This window comes from Mytilus trossulus, chromosome 12 (assembly GCF_036588685.1).
Source record: "Mytilus trossulus isolate FHL-02 chromosome 12, PNRI_Mtr1.1.1.hap1, whole genome shotgun sequence".
In the NCBI taxonomy this organism is placed as follows: Eukaryota; Metazoa; Mollusca; class Bivalvia; order Mytilida; family Mytilidae; genus Mytilus; species Mytilus trossulus.
Genome location: NC_086384.1, coordinates 58,003,288 through 58,022,973, shown reverse-complemented (window position 1 = coordinate 58,022,973; position 19,686 = coordinate 58,003,288). Strand labels below are relative to the sequence as shown.

General features: G+C 33.4%; 1 pseudogene; it reads left to right on the top strand.

Annotated features, from left to right (window-relative positions):
- Window positions 1-19,686, top strand: part of LOC134692625 (uncharacterized) — a 59,318-nt pseudogene that overhangs the window by 12,028 nt on the left and 27,604 nt on the right.

Here is a 19,686-nt window from a genome sequence, read left to right as displayed (position 1 = left end):
GTGATTTTATTCCCTACCAGATCATTGCAAAACGGAAAGAACTCATATATAATAAAACTTTTCCCCTTATTATTATAATATCCAATTGCTCTTAGTTCACAAACCACAAAACAAAATGTTCTTAATGATAAGCAGTTCATAAGTCATATACTGATTGATTGTTGTCTGCTTAGTGACCAGTGGCAAATATTTCATTCATTATCAAGACAATTGATTGGTTGCTTACGGCCAGTGGTAAATATTTCATACATGGGATGACGGTCGGGGTAATTTTGGCTTCCACTTGAAAATAAGGGTATATTGGATAGGGACAAAGAGTTGCCATGTCACAGAGTGTGTGGTATTCTCTCTACACGAAGCTTCGAATGTAACGTTCCCATTCTGACCATACGTAACTGCTTACTTGTACATCCCATTCAGCCAACAGGGCGTTTTCTTTTGAAAAGGTTTTTCTGCTGGTCGAAAAAAGTCCTTTAGTGAACAAATTTATATTCACCAATCACACTGGGGTTATTTTCTTCCAGTATCAAATGTTTCATTCATTTACAAGACGGGAATACATTAATAATACAATTAATGTGCAAGTACTGTAAAATGGTGGATAATAAAATATAAACCCCCCTTAAGGTGGTATGGATGTCTTCCTCCATCTTGGATTGTAAAACATAGAGAACCAAAAGACAATATTTTCTATCAAGTTTGCAAAATTTGATACAGGTATGCATATATTTAATGTGAATTCTCATTTAAAAGAATCAATTTATAAGAATAAAACTTATAATATTAATATTTTTGCAAATGATGATTATTTTTGGTTGTTTAAAAAAAAATTGAATTGGCATTTTAAGGGGAGGTAACCCTAAAACAGTGCATTTTCTGAAGGATTCTAACTTAAATTGGATTAAATTTTTAACAATTCTATCATTTTGTTTAGTTTCTAATCACAAAATGGTGTTTTTTCCTGCGTAATCCATACAAAATGTGTCAATTTGTCACGTCCTGTAGCTTGAGTAATGCGCAGTGACCTATCATTTTTATTATATTTTTCAACATCTTCTTTTTTATATTTTCTGCAGGGTTTGTTACTCGTGCTGTGTGGATTTAGTAGAATGTGTCCCCGTGCCTGTAGTGTTTGCCCTTATATTTTTACAGCTAGGGGTTTTTTGCTTGTGAGAGAGCTGTCTACTTATTCTATTATTATGATTAATGATCTATTTCTTATACGCTATTTTTTTTATCCTGCCCCCATCTATGGCTTTACTAAGTGTTCTTATAATTTCTTTAATAGGTCCGGGACACAGTTATCGTCCTTCTTTCGTTGTCTACGAATATAGTCCCTTATGCGGACAGTGTTTTACATTTGATTCAATTTTATTTCCTTATAATATTTTAGTCATATGGAATGGAAATTACATGTCTAAACAGTTCATAGTAATTTTATGTTAGATAAATTAGTGATCTGGTCCAGTTTAAAAAGGTCATAAATTAGGATGTTGTGTCCCCAAATAAATACACTACACTTTAAAAATATGTTTTGGATCGAGCATGTGCTAATTTTTGTTAAAAGAATTTTGTTGTTTTCTGTAATAGATAAATTCACTACATCATAACTGTTTTCTCGGACCTATATTTGTTTCATGTCTGTCTTGTTATATACGCCTTTGTTTGTCGGGCTGTTCAATATAGTTTTTATAAGAATTCTTCGACTGTTTTATAAATTGTTTATATATATTCCGTTACTGTAACTCTTAATTCAATGTTATGACTTTCGGCCTCATTTTATCTTCTCATAACCCTTTAAATAATCCTGATTTTACGAAATGGTAAGAAAACACTAAACTCAAATCCCTCAAGGATATGCACGTGCTATAAAAACCTTATCCCAAATATAAATTCAACCGCCTTCAATCAAAATTCCCCATCTAAAGGAGTATGTTCGATAAGGTCCTAAAATGGCCCCCTTTTTTAGTGTAAATTTCGAATTCAGATTTATCGACCAATATCACGATAAATTATAGCTAATACATTGACTAGCTAGGATATACACCATTTTGTTAAAAAAATTACGTTTCTGCGTTTCATTATGACGTCACAAGTTGTACTCGTGTTGATTTTTCACAAAAAAATCAATGAAAATGGGTGAATTTCCATCGATAATTGGACAGGAAACATAGAGCGCATACGTCGACAACAAAGATCTTTTAAAATTGTTTTTGTGAAGACATTTCACATGTCTTAATTGAATCTTAAGCTTTTGGACGCCTGCGCTCTATGTTTCCTGGTCCTTCATTTGGTTGAAATCTAGCTGACTTTGTCAAATTTCACCAAAATACCTTATTTTGACCTTTTTTGGATGTAAAAATCAACGTGTTAGAATTAAACTTTGACAAAAACAGTTCTGTTTAACTTTCTAACATGACTTTAAGGCAACTTAAAACATTTTTTGTCTTGTAACTATGAACTTTATAATTGGGGCCAAATATGGTTCTTACCGAACTTACTCCTTTAGCAGTTTTTATAATTGTGTTAAAGGTGGCAATGCTGCTGCAGCCAGATTATTCAATAAAAATGCACGTGTATATCCACAAATATGCCAGAAAATGACAAACCTGCTCTAGATTATCTTCTGATAATACTATATGGTCAACAGTGAACGGGAGAGCTTTTTCGCTTTCTTTTTCCTGTGACATAACATGAAAAACCCAAAGCCTCATTTATCTGGTTACATGAACTAAGCAAAAGTGTGGTATACAATATGTAGGACAAACAGGACGTGAGCTTTTTAAACGAACACAGGAACATCTATACCGCTTCCGAAAACCTAAAAAATTTAAAAGCATAATTTATCAAAATTTAGGTAAACACAACCACAATATTAAATTTATTAGATTTCAACCGCTCGAAACGGTCCAGAAATAACAAGGGCAGTCACATAAACAATTTGAAGATTCCCGTAAAATTATCGAACAGTCTTGGATTAAACGACTTCAAACAGCTTATCCCCTGGATCTAAATGACAATATACTTGGACAAGGGAACATATATATCTACTACGTCCTCTATTGATATCATGGATATTATTGATAAAAAACAACGAAATAATAGGTCTCGTGGGAAACGTATCAATCGAAATCAACGAGTTAAACATCGCATAAATTCCTGTTTACTAAACTTTGAATTTTTCGAAAAACTAAGGATTTTCTTATTCCAGGCATAGATTACCTTAGCCGTATTTGGCACAATTTTTTGGAATTTTGGATCCTCAATGCTCTTCAACTTTTTACTTGTTTGGCTTTATAAATATTTTGATATGAGCGTCACTGATGAGTCTTATATAGACGAAACGCGCGTCTGGCGTACTAAATTATAATCCTGGTACCTTTGATAACTAATTATACACTTGATAATCTCCTTTCTATATTTAAAAATATTGGTAGGCATTAGTTATTATGTAAACTGGGTCAAATACCCATTAGTAAATTACATGATATTTTAAAAGAGTGCGACACCATCTCATTCTTCAGTCCACTGTATGAATATTCTCGTATAATTACAGCTTTTTGCAACCATAGGCTGTTCCCATGTATCGACAAACCTGAAGATCATAAACGTCATTTTTTGAAAATTAAATATATTAGCAGAGGTATTGATTTTATCAACTTATCTAGTATATTTGATGACTCTACCGTTCCAAACTTTATACCTCCCTATTTTGATAATATATAACCACCTATAATTTCTTACACATACAAAAAACCCAGCAGAAGTTTAATTTTTAATTATACGTTAGTTACATCCGACGTGAATATAGATAGTAATACTCCCTTAACTTGAAACTGTGAATCGTCGAAGTTTAGATATGTTCCCTATGGCCATGTTATTACAGGGGACCTCAATATCGTCCAGGACAGAGAGGTAAAAATAAAATTGAAAAAAGGACCAAAATATCGTCCTCCATCTAAAATAGATTGGAAAGAGTGTCGTCAAGTCACCAAAGATGCTCTTTCCTCATTTTGTAAAAAATGGTGTAAACGGGAAAAATCTGATAAAAAATCTCTTGATTCTTATTTAAATAAATGTATGAATGTGGTAGATAATAGAATATCACATTTTGAAAATAATTTAGAAGTAAATAATAAGAGTACATAATACACCTATTTCCAGAATAAGAAATAAACTTCAAATACTTTCAAAGCGGTTTGTGTTTGTACCGGCCGACAAAGCAGCCAACAATGTGGTTGTGGTATGACGTTAATACTACACGGACGTTCTTAAGAATGAAATTTTAAATTCATCTACATTTAAGTCCATCCGCTTCACAGAGAGGCATATAGTAAACAAGCATATCACAACCACATCAAAGTTTAAGGCTTTTTCTGAACATTTGAAGGTCCCTTTTATGAATGGCTACCTAAACTACATAAAAAACCCATTTAGGAGATAACTGTATTGTATTTTAAGCTCCGACGGCATCAATTGGGGATTTGATGGTCGCAAATTAAGTTTACTGGCGACGCGTTAGCGGAGACAGTAAACGGGTATTTGCGACCATCAAATCCCCAATTGATGCCGTCGGAGCTTAAAATACAATATTGTTATCTCCATTCTAATGAAACTGACAGAAATCAACGTTAAAACATGTAATTAAAATCTGCAATATGTCGTCTGCGCTTGCGCGTACGTCCCATAGCATCAATTGTCAATTGATGCCATGTAAAAATGTGACGTTATCCAATCAAAATGAACGTTACAAACGTTGTTGCATTAGAATTAAATATCGTTTCATCTCGGCCTCTAGTTAGTGTTCTACAACTAATTTGTCAGTGCTCTTAACTAGTTCATTAACTACTATTAAAGAGCTTATCATAAATTATTGTAATAAAATATATGAACATAGTGGTATAAACCATTTTTGGAGTGTAAAAAAATCTTTGGATGTTTTAGATAAATTGCGGGCTTTTGATGGTCCTTTTGATTCTGTTAATAGTTTTGATTTTTCTACTCTTTACACTACACTTCCACACTATCTTATTAAACAAAAGTTTACCTATTTAATTAAATGGTCGTTTGGTAAAGCTGAATGTAGATATATTTGCTGCAACTCATTTAAAGCCTCCTTCTTTAATGAGAAAGGTAAATATGCTAGATATACTTACTGGAGGTGTGATGAGATGATTGAGGCTGTTAATGTTCTCCTTGATAATATTTACGTACGTTTCGGCAACAAAGTTTATCGACAGGTTATAGGTATCCCCATGGGCACTAATTGTGCCCCGTTAATCGCAGACTTGTTTTTGTACTGTAACGAATCACAGTGTATGACTAAACTCAGTAAAGACCCGTCGAAATTGCATTTAATTGATAAATTAAACAACACTTACCGTTATCTTGATGATATTTTTTCGTTAAATAATCAAGAATTTTCTCAATATACTGCTGAAATTTACCCCAAGGAACTTACTTTAAATAAATCAAATGTATTCGGTAATAACTGTCCTTTCCTGGATTTAGATATTTCGGTTTTAAACGGGAAACTACACACTAAAATTTACGACAAAAGAGACGATTTTTCGTTCCCTATTGTTAATTTTCCATTTTTAGATGGTGATGTTCCTTTGGCACCATCTTACGGTGTTGACATTTCACAACTTGTTCGCTATGCCCGTTGTTGTGACGTTTTTGATTTTAACGAACGCAACCTATGTATTACTGGTAAATTATTAAACCAGAGATATCGTTACCATAAATTACTTAAAACCTTAACTAAATTTTTCCATAGATATAAATATTTGGTTTTGAAGTTTGGTTGTACTTGTAGAAAACTTATTTCAAACGGGATAGCACATCCTCATTTTTACGGAAATGTTGTTAACCGTGCCCGGAAATTTAGAAATGATCCATGTAAACTTGTTGCTCCTTTAAATAAACTTATTCTTAAAGGTTACCTATTCAACACTGTGATAAGATCATTGAATATTGTTTTTATTGGTATAAATATTGACTTTGTTATCAGTCGATTAAAAGCTAACTAAATATTACTAGTATGTTATATACATATACATTTTCATGGATCTACAATATGTCGATACATGTTACTTGGCATTGCACAATGTCATGTTTTTCTCTGGCTGTTTATGACGTCTTTACACTAAATCCATTGTATGTTGGATGTGTACGGATTGATTGCTTAGTCTTAGAGGCATGATTTTTTTATTAGTTGTTAATGGCTTTGAACAAGCTGTCAGATAACTGCGAGTACTCTCAGATCTGTTCATTGTGTCTTTTTGTGTCGGGATGTATAAGTACCCGGCCACGTCCACTTTTATTTTATGTCTATCTGATGAGTTAAACCTTTTTCAACTGATTTTTATAGTTCGTTCTTATGTTGTACTGTTATACCACTGTCCCAGGTTAGGGGAGGGTTGGGATCCTGCTAACATGTTTAACCCCGCCACATTATTTATGTATGTGCCTGTCCCAAGTCGCCTGTAATTCATGTCGTTTGTGTATGTGTTACATATTTGTTTTTCGTTCATTTTTTTACATAAATAAGGCCGTTAGTTTTCTCGCTTGAATTGTTTTACATTGTCTTATCGGGGCCTTTTATAGCTGACTATATGCGGTATGGGCTTTGCTCATTTTTGAAGGCCGTACGGTGACCTATAATTGTTAATGTTTGTGTCATTTTGGTATGTTGTGGATAGTTAGCTCATTGGCAATCATACCACATCTTCTTTTTTATATATATCAATAGATACTACTTATTTGTAAAGTACGAACAAATTCTATCTTTTTTATTTTAGACTCCTATACCACCTTGAGCACTTTAATTTAACCAACTATATATAATCGAGGCTTTTTTTATCAACATTTTTTGTATTTCAGAAAAAGAAGAAGCAAACGCACAAACTCAAACATCTGAAGGTAAGTTGGATAGGCGATAGAAAAGACACATAACATACTAATAGTTGTCAATTCAAAGAGAAATTTAGTGTAAGCAACATGATTTTAGATCAGTTGTTATTGACATTTAACTATCTTAGGTTAACTGCGAATATTCTCAGATGTGTACTTTGTGTCGCCCATTTCAACTGATTTTTTCTATATATATTGTACTGTTACACAACTGTCCCAGGTTTTGAAGATGGTTTGACGCCAGCGAATATGTTTAATCTCGACACGATTGTATGTGCCTGTCGTTTGTTGCTGTTTACTGTGTCTACTTTTATCATTTCAGGCATAAATCAGGCCGTTAGTTTTCTCGTTTAAATTGTTTTACATTTGTCGTTTCGGGATCTATTATAGCTCACTATACGGACTAGCTTAAGTTTATTGTTGAAGGCCTTACGATAACCTATAGTTGTAAAATTCTAAGACATTCGGTCTTTCGTGGAGATTTTTCTCCTTGGCAATCATACCACATCTTTACATTACTACATTTATTCGAGAAATCGTATCAAATGTAAAAATCAAAAGCTCGAACACATCAAACGAATGGAATACAACTATCATATTTCAGATTTCGTGCAGGTATTTCCTTGTATAGAAAATGAGTGATTAGCACTGAGTGTATAGCTAGATAAACCGCTCACTTGTATGTCGCATTAAGTTACAATGTGTGAAAAAAAATTACAGACGTAATATGAAATAAATGTCAAAAATAGGGTTGCAGAAGTCCACTTTGTGTTACAATCTTTATCACTTTAAAAACCAACCAATATGTCAACAAGGAAAAAACAAAATGGCATAAAAACACACAATCAAAAATGAAAGACAAGAATTAAAAAAATGACCATAGCACAATAACACAATTGCGGGATGTATAAGTACCGAGCCACACCAAAAGGATATTACTAAAATTGCACTAAACTGTGAGGGTTATCTCTGATACTGCATTTTATCAATGAGTACCCAACTCGCACAAGATTTGTAAAGATTCATTTTTTTGGATTTCGAGTTCATATTTCATATTCTTAAAGAGCACAACATGAGAACACATGTAAAAGTCAACTCTGAACATATATCAACTGTTGTGAAAGGCTTTACGATATGGACAGCTATATGTACACAATGAGGTCATGATGCCGTTGGACAAAACATTTTCTCCGCAATAGGCAAAATGAGGTTCCCCAAAATTACAGAAAGTCGTTTTAAAGTCATATAATGCATTCACCCAATCATAATCTGATGTTAGTGCGTATTTATACATTCATCAGATCCACCGGAGACCACTTGCAACAAAGACCCTCAAACCGAGATATTAATATCCATATCGATTTCTTTATCCTGGGTTAGGATGATCTTTTGAAAAGCTTGCTCCCTGAGAGATATGAGAGTAACCGAAAGATATCCTGTAATAAAGTGCACAAAACTGTATTTAATTTCTCCCATTATTAAAAGAAAATACTTTTAGTCATGCGATTATACCAAGAAAAACAACACAAAGCGTTAAAAGTAAGTTCAGAAGAGAACAATAATTGGATTGTTTTTTGCTTAATACGTCCTGTGTCAATAGTTATCAAAAGTACCAGGATTATAATGTGTCGTTCATTTTCAAGACGGTAACATGTTAAGAATAAAATTAAACGGTAAGTTCTTTTAAGTAAGGAACTATAAAACAGAAGTCCCTAAATGTCATGGTACGTTAATTATTATTCCATACAGTTGTCAACTCGTTTATGACTCGGTATACTGTTAAGCATCAACTAAAATTATTATTTGGCAAAGGTGATGGGGCTGCTTAAAGCCCCCTGAAATTTTAAGATACATTGTGCAAACTTATGCATTCTGGCACACTTCTAGCACTTACATTTCATTCCTGAAAATCCAATTTTAATAAGCAACGTTTTGACCTATGAAACTTTAAAAAAAAAAAGACATTCAAATGTAAAATGTGCATATATGAAAACCCCTATTACATGATTACATGTAGGTGCAATCAGTTAAAGGCATTAAAATGTCCGTGCTGTGTGTCTTTTTTCAGTAATATTTACGTAGAATTTTATAATAATCATTTAAACAACTGGTCACACCGTGATATGATTGATTGTGTGACGTCCAGTTGCAAATATTGCACCCATGATCAGGAAGAAAACAAATTAACAATAAATACAAAGAGTAAATTCCTTTAATAGAGGTCGTTCGTTTTGAGGGTCAGGAAAATGTGCACTGGCACTTGGAAATGAGTTTATATGGGACAGATAAACTCATCATAGATACCATGATTGAAATTTTATATTTGCTGCAGATGCGCGTTTCGTCTACAAAAGACTCATCAGTGACGCTTGAATAAAAAAAATTGAAAAGCCAAATACAGAACGAAGTTGAAGAGCACTGAGGACTTTGAGGACATTCCTAAAAGTTTTGCCAAGTACAGATATTCAGAATTACAACAGGCCACCTAAGGACCTATCAAAGAGTTGATTTAACAGTTTTTAATGTACAGTTTGTAGCACTCTGTCGTCAGGGGACATATATATTAACATCCCCATTCCGACTAGACGTGGCTGCGTACTTGTACACCCATCATAACCAAACGGACGCCCCACTCTGTCAAGAGCATTACTGCCTATTGGACGAAAAACTGAACTGACCATGTTTTTATTTCTCAGTCACCCTTTTGAATGGCACTCAGTGACAATATAATATACTATATTTATCAGAACTGCAATTAAAAATTGATGAACAATTGAGGAACAATGATCATGGCGCTAAATGGTAATATTTTTCATAGTGTATGCAGCCGGCATAATAGTCCGGATTTCTAGTTTTCTTTCTTTGCCTCAGAAATTATAATTGTAAAATTGATTCATTGATTGATGTTGGTTGCTTAACGTACACTGGCAAATATTTCATGCATATTCAGGACGAGATCAAATTAACAATAAATATAATACGTAGGTTTTGTAATAAAGGCGTCGGGGAAATTTAGACTGCTCCTGGAAAATGAGGGTAATTTGGTTAGGGACAGGCAACAATCAATCAATCAATCATTCCAATATCTCTTGTATTTTTTCAGCGTCTTGTGTTTTTTTTATCGGTTGGTTCTATGATTTCCGAGAAAAATAAACGAAAAAGCCAATAAATTGATATGTATCCTTAAAAACCCAACAATATGCTGAATAAAATGCATGGCAGAAAGGACAGAGGATGCCTATACAATAAATTGTTTCTTTCTAGAACATGACATAGATAGCTTGAAATAAATAAGTTGTTCTTCTGCATAGATCTGTCCAGTACACGAATATATTCAACACATTTCTCTTTTGTTTTCAATGTCTATTATTAATACATTCCTTGAATAAGGGGAAGATTTGCTAGGGTGGAGCAAGCGGATTTATAAACCGAAAGAGCTGAAAAATAATAACTTCTCCTAAAACCGGATGAAAAGAATATTCTGTCAACACAAACTATAGGACAATGTGCAAAGGTGAATAAAAAGCCGCCGAACAATACCAATCTGAAAAAAAAAATCCAACGCTAACCCCTCTCTTTGCCAATTAACATTTCATAGTGCACTTAACTTAAAGAGATAAGTTACAACATTCAATCCATTTTATCAGGTATTTGTTAAAAGCTTCTTTTTTTTTTTTTTTCTATTTCAGAAAATACAACAACCACAGAAGACTCATTCATCCAAGCTCAAACCCCTGTCAAATACAACCTTCCTGCGTCAGTCAATTTGCGCTTAAAGTTTAATATAAAAAAGACAGCAAATGAACATCTGACTATTTCTAGCTGTATCAAAATAGGCAATACATTAGTGTTTACCGACTTTGGTAATAACCAACTTATTATTTGTAATTCAGACGGTACTGATAAACATCACATGTCTCTGTCCTATAGACCATGGTATATGACAGAGATAGATAGTAATACTGTAGCAGTATCCTGTAGTGACGAAACCATACTGATAATAGATATATCTACACGTTCTGTCACCAGTACAATAAACACCAGTGGTTACTGCCGCGGAATATCATATAATGATAATAACCTGTACGTTGTTATTGATCAGAGTATAATACATGTGATGGACCTGACAGGTAAAGTAATACGTACTATACCGGTACCTACAGGCAGTATCTACGACATGACAGTAGACAGAGACAGGTTGGTCTATATATACTATACATCAATATACTGCTGCTCGTTAGATGGAAAAGTAATGTGGAAGTTTAAAAAGGATGAATTTCAAGATTTACGTCGTGTGACAACAGATGATGAGGGGAATGTTTATGTGACTGATTATACGAAAGACATTGTAGTAGTTGTATCAAATGATGGTAAACACCATAGGGAACTTCTAACCAAATCTGATGGATTGGATGGACCGTGGGGAATTTATTTTGACAGAAAAGAAAATAGTCTGCTTGTTTGTAATGATTGTGATGCTTTTCTTTTTGACGTCAAAAAGCAATCGAAATAAACATGAATTATTCTTTCAGACAATGAGTGTATATGGACTCGGATCTGTTTGTGTATTTTGTTATTAAAAAAAAATCTTTTGTTTACTTTTGTTTTATTTACTTTTTACCTTTTTAAATTGATTGTCATGATCTGTACAGTTGTAGTCTGTATTTAGGTTACAGACAATATTAACACATGTGTTATGTAGATGTTTGGTGTGCTCAACGCTTTATGTGTGACAACAAATCAACTGTAAATGGGAATTAAAAGTAATGCTGTAAAGATGATTTGTTCTTTGATACATATACACTAACTGTTTAATGTTTGAAGAAGAAAACAAAATTCAAATCATATTGCATGATATCTTTTAAAACCATTTATACATTGTTTAAGAGGACATTTTTATTTAAGTCATTATTTTTAGTATTCGAAACAAATATTCTATACGAATGTGTTGGTTTAAAATAAAATCTAAACACATTAAAAATAGTATGGTGTTGTCGGTTTTCTGTCTCATTGACTGTTTCCGGTTTTCATTTCATTTCTTATTTTTCATCCTGAAAAACTTACATTCAATATAGACTGCTCATTTGTTCTCGTACTGAATAGGCTTGACATATTTGTCACTTGACGACAAACCACAGATTAAGCTATTAGAAGTTCTATTTATATTAAACTGTATGACATGTTTTAAGTGTATTCGTGTGTTCATATTTAGAAAATAGGGAAGTATATATAAAAAAGAGGATGTGATATAATTGCTTATGAGACAACTCTCCACAAGAAACCAAAATGAAACACACATTAACAACTACAGGTCACCGTACGGCCTTCAACAATGAACAAATAAAATTAAATTGATATGGGAAATGAGTCAAAGCGACAACAACAGAAGGCCACCAATGGATCTTCAATGTAGCGAGAAACTCCCACACCCTTAAGAGTCCTTCAGGTGGGCCCTTGAAAAATATGTATACTAGTACAGTGATAATGGACGTCATACTTAACTCCGAATTATACACAAGAAACTAAAATTACAAATCATACAAGACTATCAAAGGCCAGAGGCTCCTGACTTAGGACAGGTGCAAAATTGCGGCGGGGTTAAACATGTTTATGAGATCTCAACTCTTTCCCTATACCTCTAGCCGATTAAGAAAAGTTAACGCATAACAATACGCACATTAAAATTCCGTTCAAGGGAAGTCCGAGTCCAATGTCAGAAGATGTAACAAAATGACATTTATACATGGATAACAACAGACTACTAGCAGTTAACTGACATGACAGCTCCTGACCTGAATTAAACTGATTAGTCAGCTATAAAAGGCCCCGAAATGACAGTGTAAAACAATTCAAACGAAAAAACTAATGGCCTCATTATATATTAAAAAAATGAACAAAACACAAATATGTAACACATAAACAAACGACAACCACTGAATTACAGGCTCCTTACTTGGGACAGGCACATTCAAACATATTCCATTCTCAATTTTATAATGTGGCGGGGTTAAACATTTTAGCGGGATCCAAACCCCTCCCCTAACCTGGGACAGTGGTACACCAGTACAATATAAGAACTATAAAAATCAGTTGAAAAAAGGCTTAAAACATCAGATAGACAAAATACAAGTGGACGTGGCCGGGTACTTGTACATCCCAACAGCAAAAAGACACAATGAACAGATCTGAGAGTACTCGCAGTTAAGTGACAGCTAATTCAAAGCCACTAACAACTAATAAAAGAAAATCATGCATCCAAGACTGAATTATCAATCTGTACACATCCAACATCCAATGGATTTAGTGTGAAGACATCATAAACAGTCAGTGAAAAACATGACCTAGTGCAGTGTCAAGAAACATGTATCGACAGATTGTAGATCAATGAATGTGTGTTTGTATACATTACCTAATAATGACTTCCCGGTTCACCTAGCAAGCACATTAACCAATTATATTACCTTTACCTACACTCTCAATACAATCGGCTGTAATAAGTTCATTCGATTCAGATTTGTTTACACAGAGTCATTCGAAATTAATTTATGGGTTCGTGTTATCACCCGAATATTCAACTAAATGAATTATGATTTATATCACAGAATTACAACAATACGATCTTAAAGGTTCAAAATTTGTTATAACTAAATGCGTGTAGTTGTTTGTGTTTGTAATACATGATTGCCGCTTAAAGAAACAGCTGTACATGCAATTTGTTGAAAATTTTGTATACGTCAAGGATGTGTTGTTAATGGCTCATTTTAGAGCATCCTTTATGAACCCGCAACTATTGTTGTATGTATTTATTATTAATTTGAACTTTTTGAAATGTTGTATGTTTTTTGTTTATGTAACACAATGTGTAATGTTTGCATTTTAACTCACCGCGAGTGTTTCGCGTTTGCAATAAAGATTATTGTAGAAAGTTTAATCATATGTGTGTATGTCTTTAATCTTCAACTGACCTCAATATAAAACAAAAATTAAAATTAAAGTTTGTCATTATTATTCTTCAGTTCATTGTCCCTTATATCATTAACACCAACCAAACCCAACCTCATATCTGTTTTGGTAGACATAAATGTACGAAGAACTTCAATTTTCTCCTGTCTGGTCCTATATTAGCCACTTAACGTCGTAGAAACCACCTTTAATATTTTACATCTTTGCGAAAACTAAGGCCAGAAAAAGAAGGCCAAAGTGGTATACGTTATTGAATTTTAAACCTGATGCTTTTTGTTATCTATTAATCATGCTTTTCTTTGTCTAATATGTTCTCCTTTTTATTTGTATTGTAGTCCTGTACTATTAGGTTGTCATTTCAATGTTATATTTAACTTTGCCTTTAAAGTGCGAGGTTTTGGCATGCCATAAAACCAGGTTTAACCACCCACTTTTATTCCCCGTTAAAAATGTCCTGTACCAAGTCGGGAAGATGGCCATTGTTAAAATATTGTTCGTTTCTGTGTGTGTTGCATTTTAACGTTGAGTCGTTTATGTTTTCTCTTATTTTTGAGTTATTGAGATAAGACGTGGCACGGTACTTGTCTATCCCAAATTCATGTATTTGGTTTTGATGTTATATTTGTTATTCTCGTGGTGTTTTGTCTGTTGCTTGGTCCGTTTCGGTGTTGTGTCGTTGTTCTCCTCTTATATTTGATGCCTTTCCCTCGGTTTTAGTTTGTTACCCCGATTTTGTTTTTTGTCCATGGATTTATGAGTTTTGAACAGCGGTATACTACTGTTGCCTTTACTTTATACGTCTTGAACAGCGGTATACTACTGTTGCCTTTACTTTATACGTCAATGACATTAATTGCAAACGAAAAATGATATGTGAAATAAACGTCAGTGATATAGTACGTCATGACCACAAAACATAAGACAAAGATGTGATATATGTGACGGAGACAGAAACAAAACGAGAAAAAAAAGGAAAAATGTTTGTCATCGATCAAATGTATTCGTTCAGTGGCGTATATACAAAGTTTAGTCCTGGTATCTATGATGAGTTTATTTATGTTCATTTGAGTTAATATATCTTTTGATTAAGTTAAGACATGTCAATTCAAATGTTATAGTGTGCAATTGTTTGCACCTCTTCTTAGTCAGGAATCATCTGATGTTCAGCATTTGTCGATTGTTGTCGTGGTTCATACTCGTTTCTAGTGTTTGCTTTAGATTAGACCGTTGGTTTTCCCGTTTAAATGGTTTTAAACAAGTAATTTCTGAGGCACTTTATAGGTTGCTGTTCTATGTGAGGCAAATCTCCGTGTTGAAGACCGTACTTTAACCTATAAACGTTTACTTTTATAAATTCTGGCTTTTATGGAGATTTGGCTAATTGGCACTCATACCACATCTTCAATGATACTATACCCTTACGACGCAGATAATAAAAAAAAGATGGTAAATGTACGCCAATGAGACTATACCCTTACGACGCAGATGATTAAAACATTTGTAATATACGTCAATGAGACTATTCCCTTACGACACATATACTAAAAAGTATTGAATATCCATCAATGAGACTATACCCTTACGACGCTAATAACAAAACGATGTGGAATATAGGTCAATGAGACTATACCCTTACGACGCAGATAATAAAAAGATGTCAAATATACATTAATGAGACTATACCCTTACGACGCAAATGATAAAACGATGTGTATTATACGTCAATGAGACTTTACCATTACATCGCAGATAAACAAAAGATGTTTAATATACGTCAATGAGACTATGTCTTTACGAAGCAGATAATAAAAAGATGTGGAATAGACGTCGATGAGACTATACCTTCGGGACACATATAATAAAAAGATGTGTGATATACGTCAATGAGACTATACCCTCATGACACAGATAATAAAAAGATATAGAACATATGCGTCATGGAGATTATACCTTTACGACGCAGATAAAAAAAAAGATGCGAAATATACGTCTATGAGACTATACCCGTATGAAACAGATAATAGAAAGACATGTGATATACGTCAATGAGACTATGCCCTTACGACGCAGATAATTAAAAGATATGGAACATACGTCAATGAGACTTTCCCCTTACGATGCAGAAAATAAAAAGATGTGGAATATACGTCAATGAGACTATACCCTTACAACGCAGATAATAAAAAGATGTGTGATATACGTCAATGAGACTATTCCCCCACGACGCAGATAATGAAAAGATGTGGAATATACGTCAATGAGACTATACCCTTACAACGCAGATAATAAAAAGATGTGTGATATACGTCAATGAGACTATACCCTTACAACGCAGATAATAAAAAGATGTGGAACATACGTCAATGAGACTCTCCCCTTACGACACAGATTATAAAAAGATGTGTGATATACGTCAATGAGACTATACCCTTACGACGCAGATTATAAAAAGATGTGGAATATACGTCAATGAGGCTATATCCTGGAACAGATAACAAAAAAGATGTGAAATATTTGTCTACGAAACTTTACCCTAATGACACAGATAATAAAAATTTGTGGAATATATGTAAATAAGAATATACTCTTACGGCGCAGATATTAAAAAGATGTGGAATATACGTCACTGAGACTATACCCTCACGATGCAGATATTTAAAAAATGTGGACAATACGTCACTGAGACTATGCCCTTACGACACAGATAATCAAAAGATTTGGAATATATATCACTGAGACTAACGTGACGGTACCCAAATTGCACCCATTTTGACAGTTTTTTCACCTACGTTTGTTTATGATCCAGAAAAAAATGTCCCTACTGTGTTTATTTTGTAGCCCTATACTTCTTGATTGTAAAGGTACACCAATTTAAATTTTAATCCATATTGAGTCATTGAAAAATGGGTTTGAATCAACCTCCAAACTATCCATGATTCTGTAATGAGGAGTACCCAAATTGCATCCATGCTTAGATTCACATCGTCAAAAGTCTAATAACCGGGCTTTTGTTTAATTTCTTCAAATATTTTGAACAATAGGATATTTGTCCATGCTTACTCTTCATATTTTACGAAATGGATACTTATAATATATTATATTTGCTTATTTTAAAAAGATGACGTTTTGATGACGTCGCATGGTGACGTTTTCGTACATTTTGCTTTTTCAGTAACCAGTTCATCTGTTGATAAAAACCATGAACGTTTTGTGTATAATTTATCTAAATATGTTTACCTATGTTGAAAGAAGTGCATAGTATCAAATCATAAAAATACAAATTGTTTAGTCTCTAGGAAATCTTGTAAGATTTTTGTTGCTATTTTTTTCTAAATAGGTGCAATTTGGGTACTCGGTGCAATTTGGGTACCCTTACGTTATACCCTTACGATGTAGATAATAAAAAGATGTGGAATATACGTCAATGAGACTTTATCCTGGAACAGATAACAAAAGCAGGGTTTCCCCTGGGTCAATTATTTTTTTCGCCACCTCTTTCGCCAAAACAATATATTTTTCGCCACTTTATTATTTTTTGCGCCAAATAACATAACTATATTTTCGTTTAAAATTTACGTTTTTTTCTACCCATACCCCCCCCCCCTTTTCCCCCTTTCCCTTAAATGAGATGATTTTGCCCATTGTGTCTATGATTATGCTCTCAAACTTATTTTAGAGTTTACATGTTAATGAATAAACACTAAAAATTTACTTTAAAACAGCAGATATTTTTAAAACTATTCATTGTATTTTAAACAACTTTTCTAATTGATTGGGCCACTATACTTTTAATAATAAAGAAGATATACGTCCTGGAATATAACAAAATTAATGGACATGTTTTGATTATATAATACCAGTATAGTTCGTAGGAAAAGTTTCTTTAAAAGAAAAATACTGATGTTCCCTTTTGTACTAAGAAGTCTTTTTACAACAAAACAAAAGCTTTTATCACATGAAACTGATACCTCGTTTCATGTGTAGTCATTACATTGATGGGCTACTCTCATTCGAGCCAACCTTTTGGATAGATTTTTTCATAACGACAGTTTTCTTTTCTTGACCATCGTAAATGAAAAAGTTGAGACGTAAAACTAGGCTTGAAACACGTGTATTCTCTCAAACGACTTTAAAAACGTCTTTCTTATCAATTACCGATATTTAAGTCAAAGGATAATTAAAAGTTTTAAATCCGCGATTTTTCTTGCTTTTGGACATTTTTTGTCACACCAACAGCTTTCTTTTCAAAACTATCTTTAAAAGCGGAGGAGACGTCAAAAGTTGGCTTCAAACACGTGCGTCGCAAAGTGGTGAATAAATTCTGTATGTGACAATTAGCAGAAGCCATTTAACCGTATCATTTTGTCAAACAATTCAATCAACACCTTTATTAATATAGTCCTTTGTTGTCGATAGCTATAAAATGCAATCAGCTGATTATTGATTTTCTGTCCAAACCTTAATGAGGTCAAGGTGAATTCCGAATATTGTCTAATCGGGTAAAGTCCGAGAAACTCGAAAAAAGTAAATAAACAAGATGGAGGAAAATAAAGCGTTCTATATATTTCGTTGGACAAATTCTTTCGCAAATGACGAATTTTTATCGCCACAATTATTATTTTTTCGCAAATTCGACCGCCATCGGAAACCCTGTCTATGAGACTATACCCTAATTACACAGATAATAGAAATATGTGGAATATATGTTAATAAGAATATACTATTACAACGCAGATATTAAAAAGATGTGGAATATACGTCAATGAGACTATACCCTAACGATGCAGCTAATAAAAAGATGTGGAATATACATCACAGAGACTATATCCTAAGACGGAGATAATAAAATAGATGTGGAATATCCGTCAATGCGACAATACTCCTACGACGCAGATATTCAAAAGATGTGGAATATACGTCAATGAGACTATACCCTTACGAAACAGATAATAGAAACATGTGGAATATACTTCACTGAGACTATACCCTCACGACGCAGATAATAAAAAGATATGGAACATACGTCAATGAGACTTTCCTTTTACGACACAGATTATAAAAAATGTTGAATAATTGTCACTGAGACTATACTGTTACGACGCAGATAATAAAAAGATTTGGAATATACGTTATTGAGACTATTATCTTACAATGAAGATAATAAAAAGATGTGGAATATACGTCAATGAGACTATGTCCTTACAACGCAGATAATAAATAGATGTGTGATATACCTCAATGATACTATACCCTCACGACGCAGATAATAAAAAGATATGGAACATACGTCAATGAGACTTTCCTTTTACGACACAGATTATAAAAAGATGTGGAATATACGTCAATGAGACTATATCCTGGAACAGATAACAAAACAGATGTGGAATATTCGTCTTTGTGACTATACACTAATGACACAGCTAATAAAAAGATGTGGAATATACGTCACTGAGACTATACCCTAACGATGCAGCTAATAAAAAGATGTGGAATATACGTCACTGAGACTATACTCTAACGAAACAGATAATAGAAAGATGTTGAATATACGTCACTGAGACTATACCCTTACGACGCAGATAATAAAAAAATGTTGAATATACGTCACTGAGACTATACTTTTACGACGCAGATAATTAAAAGATTTGGAATATACGTAATTGAGACTATTATCTTACAATGAAGATAATAAAAAGATACCCGTATGACACAGATTATAAAAAGATGTGGAATATACGTCAATGAGACTATATCCTGGAACAGATAACAAAACAGATGTGGAATATTCGTCTTTGAGACTATACACTA